Source organism: Centroberyx gerrardi, chromosome 13 (genome assembly GCF_048128805.1).
Source record: "Centroberyx gerrardi isolate f3 chromosome 13, fCenGer3.hap1.cur.20231027, whole genome shotgun sequence".
Classification (NCBI taxonomy): domain Eukaryota; kingdom Metazoa; phylum Chordata; class Actinopteri; order Beryciformes; family Berycidae; genus Centroberyx; species Centroberyx gerrardi.
The window spans coordinates 25232748-25254549 of NC_136009.1; the positions used below are offsets into that span (position 1 = coordinate 25232748).

A 21802-nucleotide genomic window follows, 5' to 3' on the forward strand; every position below is an offset into this window, starting at 1 on the left:
TGCAGAGGCCACATGCAGCTATTGCGACATAATTAAAGTTGATGTGAGAGGTAGGAGATGCCAAAACTGGGCCTTCTGGGTATTTGCGGGGTACAGCCAACTTTCTAGTGTTGCCACCAGTCTCTATGTGTGTATTAGCATTGCAAAGATATATTTTCATAGTCACCATTTGACAGCAGAGACAGTCAACATGGCGCTGTGTAGCACTTTAACATGAATAAATTATCACTACATTAATTTTGAGAGATTATTATAATTAAGGCAAGTTTTAAAATGCTACATTTGCACCTTCAACATTATGACAGACTAATAAACATTGAGACTCTTCAAGTGGGGACAGGTGTTTTCCCCCCTTAGCACTTAGCCCCACCTCTCTGAATCTTATCTGTATCAGTGTAGTGATCAAAGCTCTACAATCTGACACTTTGTTTCTCCCTCTCATCTTTGCTTTGTAAATACTGCAGAAAATTGTGGTCCAGCACCGATAGGACACTGGTTTTCCCTTATGCTCTGCCATGACCAAGCGTTTTTCTTATTGTTATTTGTTTATGTTTTCCCCGAGTTAACCCAAAAAAAGAGAGACGACCTAATGTGACTCTCAAGCCAGTCTCTGTGTCAGTAAGTGAAGCTGCTCTCAAAGGCCGTATAAACAATTTCAGCCTCCTCTCATCTGTCAGCTGGCAGGGGTCAACAGAGCCAGAGGGTCCTGGCATTGTCTGGTCCTGATGTTCAGACGGGCACACACACACACTCACACACACACACACTTATACACAGTCATGCCTAGTCATCGGCTGTCATGCATGAACGGGCTGCTGTGCATCTTCCTCACTTGCTTTTGATGTCTTTTGTGTGTGTATGTGTGTGTGATTGTATGTGTGTGTGTGTGCGTGCCCGAGTGTGTCCTATATTGCATTTCAATATATTTTACGTGGAATGCTCCGCTGTTGTAGCTCACTGTAAGATGCAGTTTAATCCCGAAGAGAAAACCAAGCGAGTCCCATTTGTCTTGTTAAACTGGTTTGACGTGAGCGGGTTTTTGTGCCTCGTTCAAGGTTGCTGTCTGAGAAGCCAGAGAGATGAAGCACGCTTTTGTTCATTTGCATTCAAGACCAGAAATACAGGTTCAGGCCGAGTGAATGGCAGGTATTCTGTATGGGGGAAAAACGAACGGTTTTTCCAAGGACAGTTGGATTTCAGTACGCCTGGACAACTACAGAAACAAATTACACAAAGCTTGTTATTATCTGTCAAGATAAGGAAACTTCTGCTGATTATATGCTGGTAATTCTCTGTAATTCTTGGTGGAAAGCACTAGTTAAATCTTAAGGTTTTGTACATTCTCTTCCTCTTCACAGTGTAAAATCGTAAATGTATTAGTGAAGTGTAGAGATTGAGCCACTAAATCTTCCCTATCTGTAAACATGCTGAGCCCTGGCTCGGTGTTTTATCTGGCTTGGTGGAGATAATGTGGGTTCAGGCAGAGGAAGGCTGCCAAGAGATATGGTTCATCCTGACCCAGTCTTGTAGCTGTGGGACACGGCCAGGACAGAGATACCAGCCACAGTAAATAGTAATGAGACTTTATTGATCCCCATAACAAAGTGTTTTCAGTCAAGTGCCATCAGGAGTATAGCAATTTACTACAGCAGCTGATTTCACTGATTCATTCCTCCTCTCTGGTTGAAGGTGCTAATCAGTAAAATTAGCTTGTGTAGTGTTTGGTTGGAATGAAAACCTTCATACAGTCTGGCTTCAATGGCACATAATTGGAAACCACTGCCTTGAGGATCTTCTCTTTTAATTTACCCCTCTCCACGAGGTCAGAGGTCAGGGTCAGCTACAGAACAGCTCTACCGGAGCTGGTAGGAATTCAGTGTTTTTGTTCATGGAGACTTCAGCAGGGCGGATGCTTGCCAACACGGGGCTTGAACCCATGTTATCCAGTTAGTTAGTCTCTCTAACCACTAGGCCACGCTGCCACTCAGCCAAATCCCAAATCCCCAAATCCACTGGCCATCTCTGCTGTTCGAATAGAACGGGACCTACAAATGAAGATTGTTTACCTAACTCATCAGTCACAGTCAAAATTGATTTTATGATGTTACCTTCCTCCCATGGATGCGTTTCATCCTGACCTATTTCCCAACAAGGTTCAAATTAGGTTACATCCACTTCTCAGCCGTGGTTTGTGGACTCCCATTTATTTTTAATGGGTGACTGTGGTTTTCCTGCAGTTTTTGCCGTCCTGATCCCATCCCTAAAGACTGTTTTGATCTTGAGACCAGAATAACTAAATGTCTGAAATACTCTTTTAGGGCTTCATCAGATTGCAACAGAGTATGGGAAACTGAGATCTTTTCTTTGATGCCCTTTGGTTGTGTCCAGTCCAGACAGACGCTCTCTGCCTTGCCTGGGAAAAACAAACACTTATCAGGTCGACTCTGCCCAATCTTCCCATCTGTCTCACTGTTCTTTTGTTGTGGAGGAGACGATAGCCTGGACAACAAGACAACAACAAGCCGCATGCGGTGATGTAAGAGTTGCCCTTTTCAAGTCTGCTCTAACTCAGAGGTGTGTCACTAAAAATGATGCTCCATGGTTTGTTTCACCATGAAAAATTGATCCCTTTATTGGATCCCTGTCACCATTTCCCTGGGAAATTTACTGGCTGACACTCGTGTGGTAAGAAATGACTCACTTTTGGGCACTGAAATACTCCCTGATGGATTACTTCATGGATTCTGAATTTGCATTACTAATGCAGTATTGTTCTATCGAGCCACCTACGCAAACCTACCACCAGGTAACACGTGCGAACAGAAGCCCTGAGTGTTTGGAGGCCAGATTCTTAGCTTTCAGTTCAACAGGTTCGAACAGGTTTGGGGGAAGCAGCCGTTACCGTTTCCTCAGAGCTCCGAGTTGAATTCTTCTCGTCACTACTGCATAGCTGTAGCAGGGTTTTGTTTCCCTCGGCCTCTCTGCCCGCCTCTCTGCCCGCCTATCGGTGTGACCTTGCAGTGTTTGCATGGTCACTGAAGTAATCACAGCCAGCAGTTCCCATCTCGGTCTCTTCTCCCCACGTTTCTCCGTCCCTGAAGTGGGAAACTGCCAGGAATAATATTCAACACAATCCACAGCAGCTGACAGCGCTTGCTCGATTCAGTTTCTCTTTTCCCTACTTTTTTTTACCCCTCTTTTTTTCGTTTTCACTTTTGTGCCGCACTCCTCCATCTATATTCCCTCCTTCTTCTCACCCGCTCAGTGAGACGGATGGCAAGGCCAGGCGCAAACTCATTTTTAAAGCAGTTATCGGCGCTCTCAGAGAGGAGCAGACTGATTGTTTGTGAAAGCTCTTGTCTGTTGTTATTTTACTCCCCTATTATTTGTTCAGCAGCTGATAAATGATACACAGCGTTAGAGTGGCTTCGGTCATTTTTTTAAAGGCATAATTGTACATATTTGCAGAAAACTTCTTCCATCTTGCATATATCATGTAGTGGATGCTTTTATCCAGAAAACCTTAAAATACCTTGAGTGCATACAGTTTTAGGATGGGTGGCCCCAGTGGGAATTATTGGAAAAATCCACCTTCGGATACATAGTTAGATATCAATCTGTGATGTTGGTGTACCCACTCAGTTAGTGATTTCCTACATTTCCCAGAATACCTTTCAACACCCCCCAGAAGAAGGGGTGTGAGCTTGTTGCTTTCAGTCAAAAGTGAGTGTATGGGTGTATAAATATAGCTAGCTCGTTTGTGAACTTTGGGACTTCGCAGCTGTGCCCCTTACTCAAAACACAACATGTCTTGTGGCTGCACTGCATTCTGGTCTATTGAGGTTACTGTCAATACTCTCTCTGCTCTTCTACGATGGATTTCTCCCGGTATGATTGTTGAACGTTGGTGCAAAATGGCGGCTCTAGAAAGAAGATGTTGCCGATGTTTTAAATAGCTGAAAGATTTTCTGCTATGAAACTCCTTTGTAGCTGTTGGAAATATTTTGTTTGGCCAGTTATCTACAGGAATAAGAAAAATACACTACAAAACAGCAACATGGACCCAGAAATGCAAGGTACATTACCAGTAGCTGTTGTTATGTCCCACCACCACGGTACATGGTATACAGGACATTATGTGTCATGGTGGCGTCTGTCTGTCTGTAGACTCATTCTTGTGAACTCAAGAACAATACATGATGGCAACTTCATAGTTACGCCACTAGAAACTTCATACTTACGCTTCAGGTTTCCCCAATAGAGTTGATGATCTGATTAGATTTTGGAGCACCTTGCTGCATAGATTTGCATGTTAATGAGGAAAAACTGATTTTCTTTAAACTACTGTAACTCCTTAATGCTTTAAGATACAAAGTCCATGTGTTATGTTGGCGTAGAAATATTTGCTAATGAATGCATTAATTAGCTTCATTAATGACCTCATTAGCATAACTGGTTATGTTTAATATATCATGGTGATAATGGTGGGAGTCAGGCCTCTTGTTTTAACATTGTTTAATTGTTTTAGGGTGGATTTTTCCTTCCATTGAGTTATATAAATGACTCGTCTCCATCTTCCACTGCAGTCAGGATGTAGGTTGTAGTTTCACCCAGATGAGGCCAGATGAGGACTAGAGGCAGTAAATCATTCCAAGTTTATGATGGGTGGGTTCTTTCTCTTAGTCTGATCCCAGAACAATGTTAAATAAAGTTCATAAAACTGAATCTTTGAATACAGCGGTGCTTTTCTTTTTCAGCTTACCTTTTGCAAGCAAATTTCACTCAGGTTTTGGCTATAAAGTTGTTTTTACAAGGAGAGGTCCTGACACGCCACAGGCTGAATGTGGGATCGTCCTTAGCCCAGGGATCTATCTGTGCCCGTCTTCCTCATACCAGCCCTTTACTCTCCTCCTCCTCCATAAAGAGGTGAGCTGTCGAGGCATGCGGCGCCAAGGATCCTGGGACACGTGGCCTCTTCTCTGTAGCTGGAGGAGGTGAAAAATGTTTGAGTTCATTTCTTTTTTCTCCCTCTCCCTCTTGACTGCATTTTTTGAGGTGTGCAGAGACGGGTTGATACATGATGCCCTGTTGAAGAAAGGAAGAAAGGAAGGAGGAAAGAAAGAAAGTGTGAATGAAACAGGCTGTAAAAGACAACATTTGGGAGAAGAAAGTGGAGAAATAAAATAAAAAGATTAGCATGGAGAGACTGAAGAGGAGATGGACATAGTAAGGGGAAAATTAGGGTTCAGCCAATATGGGTTTTTGACGACAGTTGCCGATACTGATATTTTCGGTTTGAAGCTGCCGATATTATATAGCTGATATTTTGTGCCGATATTCAATCAATTTTCATGCCAGCTCTTTAAGGCAGGGTGACCCACCCCACCTGTTCAATGGCATCTGATACATTACTAATTTTTAATTAATTTTTATATAGTTGTGGTCAGGGAGGAACCTCCGTCATACTGGCGGTGGATGACACTGTCTGGCCAATATCTGATACTTAATAAAATGCCAATTTCGGCCCAGTATATCAGCAAACAGATGTCTTGGTCTGCCCCTAGGAAAAATAGATGGGTAAGACATTGAGTCTCTGTGGTTGTTTCATTTATGTTGGGCAAAAAAAAGCCTAAATGAATGAGTATGTATGCTGAGATATATGCAAAATTCTTCTTTTGTGTGCCAAAAACAAATTAGCAAAGTTTTCAGTCCTCAGTCCAATACTGGCGTAGCACTGATGATAAGGAGAGTGAAATGAAGTACTCCTGATGCTGAAATCAAGTGGAAAGTGACCTGGTGTGGTTCCTGTTTTTAAGTTGTGAAGAGGAACAGCAGCAGCAGCGCTGGCCTGTTTTCTGGAGGCAGCTCTCTGCAGTGCGTCCCGTGGTTTAACTAGGATACATGATGATCTATGAGGCTCTCGCAGGAGACGCAGCAGGATAACCTACATGGACTGAGAGAGGTACAGATTCACTCACCGCAGTGCCAAAGAAACCAGCCACTAAAACACATGAGAGCTAAGGCCTGCCATAAAGTGTGACTTCTCATATGCTTAGTTGTCCCCCGGGTGATGAAATCGGGGTGGGGGGAATGATATTTCAGACACCACTGGTCCAATTTTGACGAAATCTGGAGGGATGTTGCATCTTGGCCCTGCGTTCTGGTGTTTTAATAAAATTACACTGATTGGCCTGATGGACACACTATAGCCTAGTTAAAGGTCAGAATTTCATGGGTATGCTGCACCATCGGTCTGATTTTGATGAAACTAGGTGGGATTATGTATCTGGTTACTGATTGGCCCAAGGGGTCCGCAGCATTCATGGTTGTTGATGACTTGTTTCACCTGTTTTGAGAAGAGAGATGGCAAAGGCCTGGTTCACCAAAATAACTTGACTTCTACAGTATTTCCATGTTAGCAGTTAGTGAATTTGATTCCACTGTAGCCCACTGGATAGGTGAAATGTACTAACATTGATTTGATGCAACCAGACACGCAGAGTATGGAAACTGGCTTTAGATAGGAAGTTTATTTATGATTAAGGTCAGGGTTTGTTTTGATGTTGAAATGATCCCTGCTCTCAAACCTTAGATGGAGCTGTGCACGGCGCTGTCAGGCTCAGGTCAGAATCAAAATGGAGCCTCAGCCGGCCAACCATCTTTCCATCGACATAAGTCAATTAAGCCTTGTCTAATGCCTATTTACGTGATGATATTACATTTTGTGGCAGTAGTTTGCTGTTTTTGTGGTAGTTGTGGTAGTTTGCCTGCAGCTGGAATGGGCACTGGCAAATAGCTCAAATTTAAAATGCAAAATTGCTCATAAGTGCTGGTAAAATTTTCTTCCTATATTGCCCCAAAGTTGTATTCAAGTGCATCATAGGCTTTAAGCTCTATTTTTGCTCAGGCCAAAACATTGAGCATTAACACTGAAAAGTGACACTGAAACCTTAGGGTTAATGTATCTGTTGTCCATGCTTTAAATATAAGGTTTAATTTAGTTGTGGATCAACAAGTGGAAGAGCAGGGACCCTGAATGCTCCCAGCTTTAACTTAGTCCAATTACCTTCACCTCATCCTCTGTCTGTTAGACCTACATTATCTCTTCATCACTCACCGCCTATTGCTTTGTACTGTTGGTGACCTTGTGAAAAGACACTGGAGAGAGTGTTTGGACACCTTGTCAAGTGCAATTATACTCTGAGCGCCTCTAATTGCTCTGTCATTTTATCATTGCGTGCTGCTACTGAGCTTTCCTGCACCACAGTATTGGGCCTCAGCACATTCTGTAATGCAGGGTATTTAGCAGGCTTCATGTTGGATGACTTTAAAGGAAGTAGAGGCATGTATTCCTACAATGTCAAAACAAAAATTGGGTGCAAAAGTGCCCAAAATTGAAATCATGCGACCTGGAAATGTAATTTGGGCTCACTGGTGCACCTACAAATAATTGTCTTGCTACTTTATTTGAACAACGCTTTCTATGTGCTTGGGAGGTACGCATGATGGGAGTGAGTGAATCTACACTGATTTTAAAAACTCCACCTGTTAATGCCAAAGTGCTGTGGAAGCACAGTGTTGGAACTAAGAGAATCACTGAACAAAATATTTAATTCATGTGTTGACTTAGCCACTACAGTTAGAAAAGCACCGAGCTACTTCCTGGTATGTGGATGTACAGAGCGCCAACCTCCAGTTAGTTGATGCTTGTGTGATTCGTACTGTTTGGTGTACGAGTGAACACTATATTCCCCTTACGCATGGTTCTTGGGGCCGTGCGTGGACTAAATGGTGCGTACCGTAATTCACCTACGCAGTGCGCACTGCAAAAAGCATTACATAGGAGTGAATGAACACAGAGCCCGGCTCCAGGGAGGTAGAGGGAGCACCAGTGCTACAGAATAAAAAAAAAAAGTAATCCATAGCCCTGATATAGAATTCCAGTATACTTGGGTGATTCTCCCTCAAGCAAGTAAAAAGCCTACTTGTACATTGTAGTTACATCAGCAGGTGACGAGGAAGAGTATCCAAATACTCCTACCAGTTATTTTGTGCTTTGCATCAAATTTGAGTCGTTCTCCACACTGTGTGGTTTAGCCCGGGGCAGCAGACAAATTGCCCAGTCATAAGTCTCTTTGGGACTTTGGTGCACTGACTGTGTTTACATCGAGAAGGTGCACTACTGCTTGTTTACATGCAATAACTCAGGAAGTAGAAGAACAGAAATGAAAGGATGGCAGTTGTAGTATCCCATTCCATACCGGCCTGTTGGCTTTCTGAATCAAACCCTGTCGACCAATAAAAATGTCAGGTCAGTAAACTCCTCAGCCACTGTGTCCCAGTCAGTTCCAGCACTGCACAGGCCTATAAGTGCAGGCATTTTGATCACATTTGCTCCTAAATTTAGAAATGTGTGTCATTTGGAAATTTATTTTTTATTGCTGGGCTAATGTATTTTGGCTCACATTCCAGCCATCTTATCATACACAATTGCAGGGTTGTTGTGGGGGGACAGGATGGGAAATTAAGTCCAGCCAGCAGCCGAATGCTGGCACATTTTAGCTTATCTGCTATTGCAGCCACTTTTGGCAGCTGACCAGCCATCATTTGGACATATTATATTCTGAAAAATTCTATTTGGCTGGTAAAATAGCCTAAATAGCTGCTGGATTTTGAGATTTACCTGATACTGTGGCCTATAGACACACAGTGGAAATTACTTTTGGGCCAGTAGATTTCTGACTAGTAGATTTGCTCGTTCAACCAAGCTTGTGAGAAAGAAATTCACATTTGACCCAGAATGCCGTAGGGGTTAGGGCAGTTGTAACACATCCTCCCTGTAATGTAATATATTCATCTCACTGACGGTAATCCCTTAATTTCTGGGTTCTGGCATGATTTGGGCTATCGGTAAACAGGCCTCTTGTGTCATGCCTCTGTTGTGACTCACAGTTTTTTCCAGTGCCCACTCATTTATGAAGTCCGCTTTACGTCTGTCAGCAGCTACAGTCGCGTCTACGTCATGAATGCTTGATGCTTAGTGTGTGCACAGCCGTACATACTTCATAAATTATTTATGCAGCCCTCTAACGAAAGGTCATTTTTCAGATTTGTTTTCAGGTGTTTGAATATAGAGCTGCTATTCATTTCTAATGGGAGATAAATATTTCCCTGTTTGTTTCCCTTTTTGTGTGTCTCAGATTACATCTCTTTAACCCACTCCCACCACTTTTCTGTCCTTCAGTCTTGCATCTAGTTAGGTCTAGATTTCTTTATCCCTTGTTTGTCATATACTTTTTTCCGCTATAGCCCTCTGATCTCACTTCAGTAGAAAAACTTCAATGGCAGCGCCGAGTCATCATCTATAGGCCGTCTTTGAGGTACCTACAGTCCGTCAGACCACCGCTGTCGTCAGCCCCACTGGCATTTGACTCATCACCCACCCATTTGACCTCACTGCCATCATTAATGCATCGGGGGAAAGAATGTGGCTTTTCATGAGGACCGCTGACAGCGGCGCGGGTCCTGCAGTGGGAACAAACGGCTGCGTCCCTGGAGGAGTTTGTAGGCTAATGAGCCAAAGCTAGGAGGTTGCCAGGGGAAGCTGACACTGGTTATTGCTGAGGGTTAGTAGTATTGCTTCCCAAAGTCCCAGGGACCTCCAGAGGCCGTTGAGGGGGCTCCAGGGGGTCCAGAGGAATATGAGGAATTGAATTTCATAATTGTTTCATTCAGCAGCAGTGAGAGAATGTGTATGAATGACTATTCTGATAATAGTGATACTTTACCCACTATTATCTCCTCATCTACAGTGAAGACAGTTTGTAATTCTGTACTGAACCAAGGCTACCTACAGAATATTTCTCAGGTCAGGGTCCCAGGACAAAATCTTATTTGTATCGACTTTGGGGTCCTTGGCATGAAAAAGTTTGGGATCAACTAGGTTACAGCAAAAGAGTAGTTTTGGCCTACTGCAGGCACATTGTAAAGTTTCTATGTGTCATTTTACAAGCCTACGTTTTAGTTTGCAAAGTTGTGTAAAGTTTCACCTCAGTGGGGAATGCTGCAGTCTAATAGGATTCAGGAGGGCTGGACCATACCAAATTAATTTCATAAATGTCAATGTCAATATATAGCCTAACGTTTGATGTTCATTGCATTGAACTGCATGGCATATAAAGTATGATAAAACTCAGTCATAGTTACAGTAAAAGAGTTAGGATGTCGGCCAGGATGTAGCTTATTTGGCGTGTTGTAAATTTTCTTAAATGTAGGATAAAGGGAATAATGGGGACACTGTACGAGTTTCCAGACAAAAAAGGAGGCTAGTAAAGTTCTGGAGAGTTTCACCTTACGTTTTTATAGCCTGGGTAAAATGTCACTAAGACTGCTGGTTTGAAGTATGTAGGAGTTCTGGCGAAAATACAGTATATTATTATTTCTGCATAACCGGCATTTGAAGGTTGCCGACTAGGTTTAAACTTTGTAAAGCCTTTCTTTGTGTAGACTATTCAGTGGATAATGGGGACACTACTTCACCACCTACTTTTTCACCTCACTGAATGTTCCTGCGGTTTTATCACCCAGGGGAAACATCACTACATTTGTATAGTTTGAATAGTTTGTCACGATTCTATATGTAGGAGATCTGGGAGAAAATCAAGAGTTCTGTGACACTGATATTATGGGTTATGCATTGAACTGTATGTTTAATCTTTCTCTGCTGTATTGCTATCTCTGTGCAATGACCCAGTTTCCCCTCAAGTATTAACGAAGTTCATCTTATCTTAAAAAGTGAAGCTGCTCCTCTGCTTCCATTGGGTATAGATGGACTCATCTGAATCAGTGACCCCAGCTGGTCTCTGTACTCCCTGTTAGCTGGCTAATCAAATGATTACCTTTTCATGTAATTTAATTTCATCTTTATTTAACCGGCTGCTCCCATTGAGATTAAGTCTTTTTTTAAGGGAAAGCCTGGCAAAGAAAGCAGCATCAAGACAAATATAAAAGTTGCAGACCGACAACAATTTAATTCAACCAGTGGCCTCAAGGCTGCTGTGTAGTTTTGAATGAATAAAGTCTACTTAGATAGATGCCCCTCCCCTCTGGGCCTGGTTTTATCTTTGTCAATGACTCCAGCTGAGCTCAATGCATCATGTTTTTGTAGTGTCCCCGTCCGCTGGGTTAATGGGCATATAGCCTCATTCATGTTCATGAATGGACACCCAAGACATTTGGACCAGCGGCCTTGAAGGTACCGTGTCTGTCTATGTTTGAATGGATAATACACAGTCCTATTCCTCCCCGCAGGGTTTGGTCTCATCCTATTCAGCGGGCCCAGCTGGGTTAATGCTGCTCAACAGTGAAGCTGTGTCTTTTGTAATGTGATCTGACAGGACGGGCAGGGCAGGAAACTGTTTCATCTCCCCCAACTCACTGACTGGTTGTTTCCGAAATTCACTGGCCAATTTGGCTTTTTTCAGTAGCCAAATATAATTTGTAGAAAAATAAAAAAAAGAATGTGTTCTGAGTTGACTTGCTGCGTTTTATCGCAGTCACTCATCTGGGAGAAGGACAGTCGTAATGTAAGCTGGCTGAATCAACAAGTGTTACATTAGTGCGCAGGTTTATACTTAACACCAAAAAAGGAGGGCAAAATGCTGATGAAGGCTTAGTGCTGAAATGCGTTCATTTCTTTGTCTGCTGCTGTGCACTATAATAAACGCACAGCTCCCTCCTTTTTTGAATCTGTGTGCACAAGAGTCTGCACCCTGAAGGCATTAAGAAGAGTTTGGAGTTGAGCAAGCACTTTCTTTATTCTTTATTCTATGGCACTTTACACACAGTGAGTAAAATTAAGCAAAGTACAAGGTACATTGCAAGGCTGCAGGGCAGGAAATCAACTTGTGTCTACAGACTACAGTGGCTGGAAGGTCCGCTATTCACCTGCCACTTTCTTTATTTTACAAGCCAACAAGATGTTTAGAACTGAAAAAAACAATGTTGGTTTGCTGCGAAAAGGACTGAAAAACTTAGTAGCCACAGCCAAAATGTACCAGTTGGTGGTTAATTCCACTGTCATACACACCTCCCATATGCATCAGTCTGCTCTGTATGACGGAACTGAGTCCTGAAGCCATTTGTATTAGAGCGTGTTGTTTGGCTGGAAAGTAGCACTGTTGTGACTAGTGGAAGCCAGACTGTGTCCAGCTTGTTCCTTGGTGCTGTCTAATGGGCTGCTGAATGGGATATGAACTGAATGTGCCCCGACTGCCACAGAGGGATTACAACACACACACACACACACACACATATGCAGCCATCTGCCTCACCACTCCCAAATCAAAAGTCTGGTGTCTGTGTAATGTGTCTAGACTATGGTGAAAAAGTATCTGAAATCTATTTAAATACTTTCAATTGTTCTTTATAAAAAGCCTGGTTGCAGACTTGTAGCTTGTACTCATGATTGTAGCTGAGGTTGGACTTTGTTGGGCAAGAATAATCAATTACATAGGGGATTTTAAAAGAGCTTCAGACTGGATACTATCTGCTAAATTGTCGACAGTCTTTCACAAGCACACCCAATTTATAAGTTACTGGCTTGGCGTGAAGGGTCACTGGATTGCTGTACTGCGTGATATGGCATGTTGATATGTTGCGCAATAGAGTAAAAGGCTGAGAGAAAGGTAGCTGGCATCAGATCACAGCGTTTTATCAGCCTCAGTCTATGGGCTGTTGCACTGCCTGGTGCTGCCTAGAACTGCACAGGTTTGAACCCTCATCTGTAGTGCTGAAACGATAAGTCGATAAGTCGATCAACAGAAAATTAATAATTTTGGTCATTTATCAAGTAAAAATACCAAACATTTGCTGGTTACAGGTTCACAAATGCTAAGATTTGCTTACTTTTCTCCCTTTCATATATTATCAAAATGGATACTTTTCTTGGTCAGATTAAGTAATCAGTTTAAAAACATCACTTTGGGCTCTGGGAACTTGTGATGGGCATTTGTCATTATTTTTGACTTTTTACAGACTAAATGATTAATCGAGTCCTACTCATCTGACACCAGGCTGCAAGGTATTCTCTCTCACTGACTAACACACTGTTTCCTCAGTCCTCTCACCCATACAAGCCCTACAAAGGCAAATAGCAGCATAACTACTTTTTGTTTGTTTTACAGGCCACAGGTCCTGACTAGGGTTTAGATTACATATCAACAAAAATTCTACCCATAAATGCCACTAAATGCACCAACAATACATTTGTCAGGGCAGGAGATTTTTTTCTCAGTTTCACTACTGTCACAGTTACTGCTCTTTGGCTTTTTAGGGCAGCTTAGCCGTACTAGCTGGCTTTGACTGGAGGGCAGCTGTAGTGGGCTTTGCGACCAGAAAGTCACTAGTTCAAATCCACCTGAAACATCTCAATGTGGCGTTCAAGTAAGGTTTTTAACCCTCAACTTCCCCAGTGAAGTTGTTCAATAGAAACAGTAGAAAACTGTACTGGGCGGCTCCCAGGTCTGAGTGTGTGTGTGTAACTTTATGTGAAGCAGGGCGCTGCTGAAAAAAGAGCTTGCGTGCTCAACAAAACCATCCCAGGATAAATAAACGGTTTAAATAAAGGCACGAGGTAAATTGGGTGTCTCAGCTCAGGACTTTCACAAAGCACTCTATTTAATAGGTGGTGTGCATGTACAGTATGAACAGAGTCAGATTAGTGGTGTCTAAGCCCACAGGGGGAAATTGGGACTGGCATTAACCTAGTAGTGGGACAGGACAGACAGCGGAGAGTCTCCGTATCTCTGCCTCATATCTTCATCGTCCTCAGCTCAGAGGCTGCTGGATTAAGATAACAGGCTTCTAAGATGTAAACAACCATTGGTGGTGATTAGATACTGTCTTAAGCCCTGATGTGATGTGATAGGCCATATATTTTGGGCAGAGATAAAACCAAAGGGCAGTGGAGAATCTCAACAGAATCTTGTGCTTTTGTACCAAGATTGTGGGCAGACTTATATTGTTACTTTGCTGTTGTCATGTGAAAACCTTGAAATTCAAATTTGATGATTTTCTTGTTTTAACTGCAACTGAAAGATAACATGCTCCTCTATGGGTTGAGACAATTCTGTGACTGTTGGGCTGATGAAAGCCTTTCAAAACCCCGTTGGAACTTAAAAATACATGGTGGTCAAGCTAGGAGCGAGGCTGTTTTTCTTATTTCCTGAAAAGTTGACATTTTGGAGATATGAGGTTTCCACCCAGCGGTAACGTTTTCAGGTTAATGCTGTTTGCTCATTCAATAATAACATTAAATCCTCCACAAATCCCAAATTGGAGGGGAAAGGTGCACACACGCATGCATCTTCCTAAGTCACATCCAGTTGCATTATGTGTCCTGAGCAGTGACCACTCCTGTCCACCTGCTCCCCTCTTACATAACACAAGCACCCCCCCAACCACCCCCTCCCTCCTCCACACTCCTGCTGTCCTTAGTGGACCCCCGTGCCCTCGGGCCGTCAGCCAACCACTGCGCTGGAGAATTAGCGTCATTAGCAGCGGCCAATCAGGTAGCAGGTATTATGAGCGGATTAATCATCGGGTTGAAGCCGTCAGCTGCCTCGCTGCACTGCGTCCCCTCAGGCCGCTCTGCTCCTCGGCCTCGAATGACGACACACACAGCACAGCGCCGCACTCACTGATCATTCACTTATGCAAAGTCAACTCTGAGAATGTTATACAGCCATTTATAATGTATTGGAAAAGTGTGAAATGTTGTTTTCATCTTTTGCATTGCCTTTGCATTTTGCTTACTGTGGTCAGAATGAGAACAATGCTATGGGCCTGTGTGTGTTGACCCTTAAGGGAGTTCGTTTAGCTTACTTCATATACTTATTTTATGCATTGTGCTTCTGGCAGGTGCAGATTTCTAAAACCCTACGTTAAAGTATAATACCGGTGTGTTTTTTTTTAAGTTTGTGTCAGTCTTCTAGGTTGTCCCCCTACTTTGCATTCTTCCTGGTTTGTCTGCACACAGTCAGCATAGTTGCAGATATCAGCGCTCGTTTTCTTCCCTTCAGGATAAGCCATTAGCTGCCATTCACTCTTGTCAGATATGGAAATCTAGCCTGAGCTAGATAATGTTTACCATCACAGTAAACATGAGCTGTTGTTACACTCAAGGACCCCATTGGAAATAAGTCTGTGCCTTCAGCATGTATTCTGTATGATTCATCATCGTATGGCTGGGTCATTAGTCCTGACTTGAGTGGTAGTGGTGGTGCTGACCCACTAGATGAGGGGGTGGCAGGGTGGCCTAGTGATTAGAGAGACTGTCCTGTAGCTAAAAAGGGCACAGGTTCAATACCCCGTGTTTCCTCCTACCTCTATCCACCTCATCTCCGAATTATAAAGACTACCAGATGTCACTGAATTTGTGGTGAGAAATATCCCAGAACATGAGCTTCAGAGTAGGGATGCACCGATACCAATACTGGTATCGGTATCGGTGCCGATACCAGGCTAAAATGGAATATCGGTATCGGAGATTTTACCCAAGACTAAAATCTGATACCGAAAGCCATGAGTAACATGTAAGAAATAAAAGCAAACTGTCTTGATTTTATGCATTTGTGGCACATAGAAGCCTGTATTTCTCAAACAGTGGGAAAAACAAGGATTTTATCTCAATAATTTTGTCCATTGACCCCAAACTAAGGAAGTAAGCCTGCACTGTTCAGTAAAAGTAACGGATCGGATCGGTACTCAGTATCGGCCGATACTTAAACTTTCATACTCGTAATCGGTATCGGCATTGAAAAAGTGGCATCAGTGCATCCCTACTTCAGAGAATGTAAACACTACTACTTCTTCTGTTATTACTTCTGTTAAACGCCACTGCCGTCTAGCCGTAGCTACAGTGGCAATTCGACGCAGAAATATAATTTGGCCTTAAGAGCGTCAGTGAAGTGCGTGTAAATGAAGAGTGTTGTTGTAAAATGAGATATCCACCATTTGAAAAACGTTGGCGGTGAGATGAGGCATCATGACCCAGCCTGGAGGGAAAACCCCTGTCCCCCTCGGAGAGGGCAGAGCAGCACCCAGCCAGCTGCTGTTCAGACACGCAAACATATGGTCACACACTCAGAGCCTCTGTAATATGAAAACACACACACACACCACTGGACAACTTCATGCCATCTTAAATTTGGGAAGTGCCAACACTAACCACTCTCTCTTTCTCTGTCTCTCTGTCACTCTTGATCTCTTACTCTCTTTCACACACTCAAACTCACATTCACATAGACACGCACTTTTCATTTATCGTTTAATCAGGCAGTGTCATTGAGATCAAGATCTTTTTACTCACTCTGGAACGTGTCCTGAAAAAGTCCTGAAAGTCTTAAAATGTCGCAAATCATATCTAAATTCAAGACCTTTTAAAAGGTATTTTTTCCACTGAGAAATCAGCCCAGTCATATACTGTATATTCTGATAGTGGTACAGTTGTTTTCATTTTCATATTTAAGTTGCGAAATTGGTCTTACAATTCACTCTAACTGGCATTAAAAAGGTTTGATAAAATCTTTAGTTTAACTTCATTCACTTCACTTGAAGACACCTTGTCTCTCCCTTTCTCCCCCTCTCTCTCTCTATCTCTCTCTCTCCCACACACACTGATAAATCGGCAGCAGCAGCTGTAGTCTCAGACACTGACTTGGCTCTGTGTGTGTGTGTGTGTGAGAGAGATAGAGGAGTATTCAGAGGAGGAACAGTGAAAGCCCGCTGCAATGCGCCGGATAATAAAGTCCACAGCTGTCGGACACAGAGCGGCACTTAACCGTCTGTCTTTAAACACACAGAGCTGCAGCATGGTTAATTTGTGTAATAGTGCATTGATGAAGTGCTGTCTGCCAACCAGCTAATGGGGCTTATCTTTAATAGACTTGCTGCTTACAGAGAAAAGAAAATGAGAGACTGGGAGGCCAACAATAGTTAGGACAAGTTATGTATTTTCCTCTTGTTGGGTCTAACTTCTAGACAAACCCCAATCAGCCTTAGTGCAACACACTCTCATTGGAAGCATACCGAGGGGGGAAAAAATTACACTCAAGTTAATTTAAAATTTACCTGGAGCCAGCACAGAAGGTAGCCTAAACACAGCTGACATTTGACAGTGTGCTGATCTGATACTTGTTGATCACTTTTTTCCCTTTACTGTGAGAACTTATACTTGCCCCTTCCTTGCTACGTTTTCATGAAGCTTACCTTGCATCTGTGCTGAAGAAATCCGTGCTGTCACAAACTAGACACATGGAAGTGTGTCGAGGTGATGGGAGGCTGATGGCCAGTCACCTGCCACACTCACTAGATAGTTCAGCGCTTTCGCTCTTAGAGAGCAACTGTGGGAGCTGTCATGGAGAGTTAAGCCTAAACTTGAAATTGGGTAACTAGTGTGTACAGTCGCAGCGGGAACTCTGTTTTCTGTCAGGACAATTCTACAAGAAGCCTCAGCATATGCCATATGACATTTGGTGGACGCTTTTACCCAAAACACCTCATAGTTAGTTACAGTTAGCTTGAGTGTCCATCCATCCGTCCGTCAAACATGATACATCAGACACCACTGGTCTGATTTTGTCGAAACTTAGAGGGATGATGCATCTTCGCACTGTATTCCAGGATTTTACCTCAGACGTGATATTTCACCTCTGGTCCGATTATGCTGAAACGTTGTGGCGATTGAAAACATTACACTGATTATTCCGATGAAGGCACTATAATGAAAGCTCAAATTTCAAACTGTGAAAGGCTATCATTTGATGAAACTTGGAGGGATGATAGCCTGGTTCCAGACTCCTGAATCGCGTCCAGCCCACTCTTCAGATTTTGTCGAGCGATTCAGAGAGTCTGATGTTGTTCTAGTCAACGGCTTGTTCTCGCTCAGAGAAACAATCGCGCCAATCAGCGCCTTTGCGGGCGCTGATTGGCTCGATCAATATCATCAGTTACTAGTGATTCGTTAGGAGAAAATCGATCCCCCACACACAGAAAATGGCTAACAAGGATTGATGCATCTTGTTACTGATTGGCCCAAGAGGCGCCTGCATCATTCACGGGGGACGACATGTTTACTTGTTTAAAGATGGATCCAGGCGCCTGTGAGGTGGCCTGTGGCCTCTGGCGTGTTGGGTTGGTGTAGCTCGCTCTGAGCCTCATAAAGTCATTCAGGACACAAACTCACCCCAGGCTATTCACTGAAGCCAATGTTTTCCCTGTGTTGCATTGTCTGCTCTTTTCCCCCATTGAATGTAATTGCTCTGTAGTTGCGTAATTGCCTAGGGTGGTTCCAGTGTTTGAAGGCCTTTTTGTGTCGACTTGCAGTGTGTTTGTCCGCGGCTGGCTTTTCTTCCCTATTATTCAGCGCAGTCACATTTACTGGGATTACCTCAGACCAGACTGAATGAGCCACCAGGCTATAATGGACATCTATTTTACAGGCATGTGGTTTTTCAGGGTTTTTTCGACTTACAACACAATTCAATCCTGATAATGTTCTACTGTTCTTTTTGTGTTCCTGATTAACACCCTACACACCTTTATCATTGTTAACATTTTTTTCCCTGATTAAATTTCTTTTTCCCTCTCCCTTACTTACGTACTCCATCCCCCAGGGCATTTTAGGTGTTAGGTTGTATTTATTGGGTACAATGGATACAGTAAACACAAATAAATGGAAATTACAAATATGTCATGCAGGGGAGATTTAAATAAGATAAAGGACTTGAATGAAACTGGTACCAACACATAAAAAAAACAAAAATCAAACAGCTACTGAATTGGAAAACAGCAAACATGATGACCTCAAATCTCAAAAATGAAAGAAAAAAAGACTAAATATGTAACAAAAAGAAATACCTGAAATAAAATCAAAGGAATCTATAATCAGTCGGTGTGTGTGAACCCAGCTCATCTCTTCCACCCAGACCATGGCTCTCTGAGCACCGAGTGTGTCCCATTATCTGTGATCTAATCTTATCAGGAACGACAGCCTGGCCCTTCCCCATGTTTACAGCCTCCTCTAATAGAATCTCCTCTCTTCCTGTTTCTATCAGGCCCTGTCACGCCTCCTGGCTGATCTCATTGGTCATCTGTCGCTAACCCGGCTGTCAATATAACTGTTGGCCCCTGATATATTAACTGTCTTCGCAATTGACTTAGATGGAGGTTGTGTCTTTTGTAACGGTGTCTGTACGTCTGTAGGTGGCATGGTCACCGTCCCGTAACCAGAGGGCATGTATCTGTGTCTAGGCTTCTAATTGCTGCTTATATTGCTGCTTATATCTGATTTTTTTCTTTTTGGAAGACAGGTTATATCTTCTCTAGGATGGAGCCCATATCTGATACCAATATGAACGCGTGGCGATGTTGAAAAGCCATGCGAAGAGTAATGATAGCAAATAACATCACATCTGTTTTCATACCTACACTTCTCCTGCTTTTTACTTTTACTTTACTAAGGAAATCTTGTTGTTGTTGTTGTTGTTTTGAAGACATTTCGGTTCCCGTATATGCCTTTGAGTTTTGACTGGATTGAGGAGTCTTCCCAAATACCAATCAAGTCGGCTATTTGGCTTTCTTTCCTTTGTTGTGTCTCGACGCAGTCCAGCTGCCAAAATGTCCCAAACTGTCTCAGGAGAATGATGCAAGATGTACTTACTATCATATCAGCTCTGACAAATTCTGGTTTTACCATTCAGATACAAGTAGCATAGATTGCATGCCTCAGTATCTGATTTTTGTGCCAAATATCCATGTGGTCCAGGTTGGAATTTAAAAAATGCGACTTGCAGCTGTTCACACGGATTAGAAAAGATCAGATCTGTGTCGGATGTGATGGAACAAAAATCAGAATTGGGACACTTTCAGCTGCCGTGTGAACGTAGCCAACGAGGAAAATGTGAACAAACAATTTCCATCCAAACTACGTTGCGTAATATGGCGGTGGAAATGTGTAGGTGGAGAGCGGGACAGGTTGCACAGCAGGAATCACAACAGTCACAGTCCATACTTCGCCCACAAGTGTTCGTCCCTCTCTAACACTTACGCTATGGCTTTAAATAGGTAAATCATTGCATTGGTCCTCTGCCAATGAAACTGAATCCCGAATGGACAAGGAAGTGATTTAGAAATAGGTGTGTTTATGTGTGTGTGTGTGTGTGTGTTTGGACATGTGTGGACATGCATTGTGTGTATTAACCCACACTCTTAGAGGCTGGCCTTGAAGTACGAGCAGTCTTGACACTAGTTTGTATGTTTTGTGTTTGCATGCCCCAGCTTCCTCTGGTATGCAGTAGAGCAGGTTGATCTTTCACATAGGAAAGGGGAGGCGAGGTGGAAGGGGGCAGCGCCGCCCCTGCTCTGCCACTGGCCCCTCCCTCTAACACTGCACAAACTTTGTTGTCAGACTGCCACCTAAAGGACACTGCTTTCCTGCCTCTTTGGTAAACTATGGCCTTCTTTGTAGCACATCTCAGCTTGTTTCTGCTACCTAGAAAACTGAAAAAGGTGTGGAAAAAGAGGGCGGATAGCCTCATCTTCAATCGTTCAGCTGATAAAATGGCTCATAGCAATATAGAAACAACAATAAGAGCCATCAGATTAAAAAAAAATGAAACTGAAAAAATATATCGGATAGTATACAGACACAGACTTAAAAGCAGACATAAAGGGAAAGAACTAAGCAACTAAAGAAAATGGAGAAGATCAAGGAAGAAAATGATAAATTACAGGCTATTGTGAATGTGAACAGGTGAGTTTTGAGAGTTTTTTCAGGGGCTGCAATGGAAAAAGCCCTGCCCCCCTCAGGTCCAGTACTTGGCCCTTATAGCTGGTGTTGGGAGGCTGGAGTCAACTTAACTTTATGCCAACTTGGGTAACAACTTAGCATAAAGCAAGCGCTGCGTTCTACATCTCACACTAGACTAACCTAAATATAAAGTATGTGACGCCAAAGCATCAGCAGCCATTTCTGTCTAATATTAGCTCTGATACATTCACTGCCTGAAGCCGAGTCCTAAGCTTTCTCCCTCTCTCCTTTGTCTCTCTCTCCCTCTCTCTCTCTTTTTCTGTTTCTTCCACTCTGTCTTTCTGGCATTGATGTGGTTTATCTGCCGCTGAAGAACAGCGGCCCGGTCGATTTATTATGCTGCTGCAGAGCTGCAGGCAGTACAGATAAGACTGTGCAGGTCTCCTATCTGGAATTGGCAGCGTCACTCTCTGTCCCTTCCTATTCTCTAGCCATTAACCCCCTGCTCTGGACTGAAATGGGAAATTAAGAGTATGCTAAGCCACTATCAAAGCTGTATAATTGGCTGCTGCAGTGCAGTGTGTCGTAACTACAGTATCTGCGACCGCTTGTGTTGTGGTTCCAGTCGGTTTCTGCTGTGTGTGTGTGTGTGTGTGGTTACCACATAGCCTGACATCTAGGTTAACTGGTCAGTGTTGTGATTGGTCAGATTGTGTAGCCTAACTGTTAATCCAGTTGAGCTCTCCAACTCATGACTGGCTTCCCTCCCCACCAGCCCACAACCAGGCACTGGCTTGGATCAAGTTTTCATTAGTCTGGGGGAAAGAAAGTACTAGTAGATACAAAGTAGTTCGCACACCCAAATCTGTCAAGGCGTTTTTTAATCCAGTTTCTTTTAACAAACAGCAGCAAATAGCAGAGTTTCTTGTTTGTTAAAAGAAGCTGGATTAAAAAAACGCCTTGACAGATTTGGGTGTGCAAACAACTTTATAT

The 21802-nt window shown here is 43.0% G+C and overlaps 1 protein-coding gene across 5 annotated transcripts in view; it reads left to right on the top strand.

Annotated features, from left to right (window-relative positions):
* LOC139917806 (rho GTPase-activating protein 12-like) overlaps positions 1 to 21802 on the top strand; it is a 67987-nt gene that overhangs the window by 24526 nt on the left and 21659 nt on the right. The gene's annotated exons all lie outside the window — the stretch shown is intronic.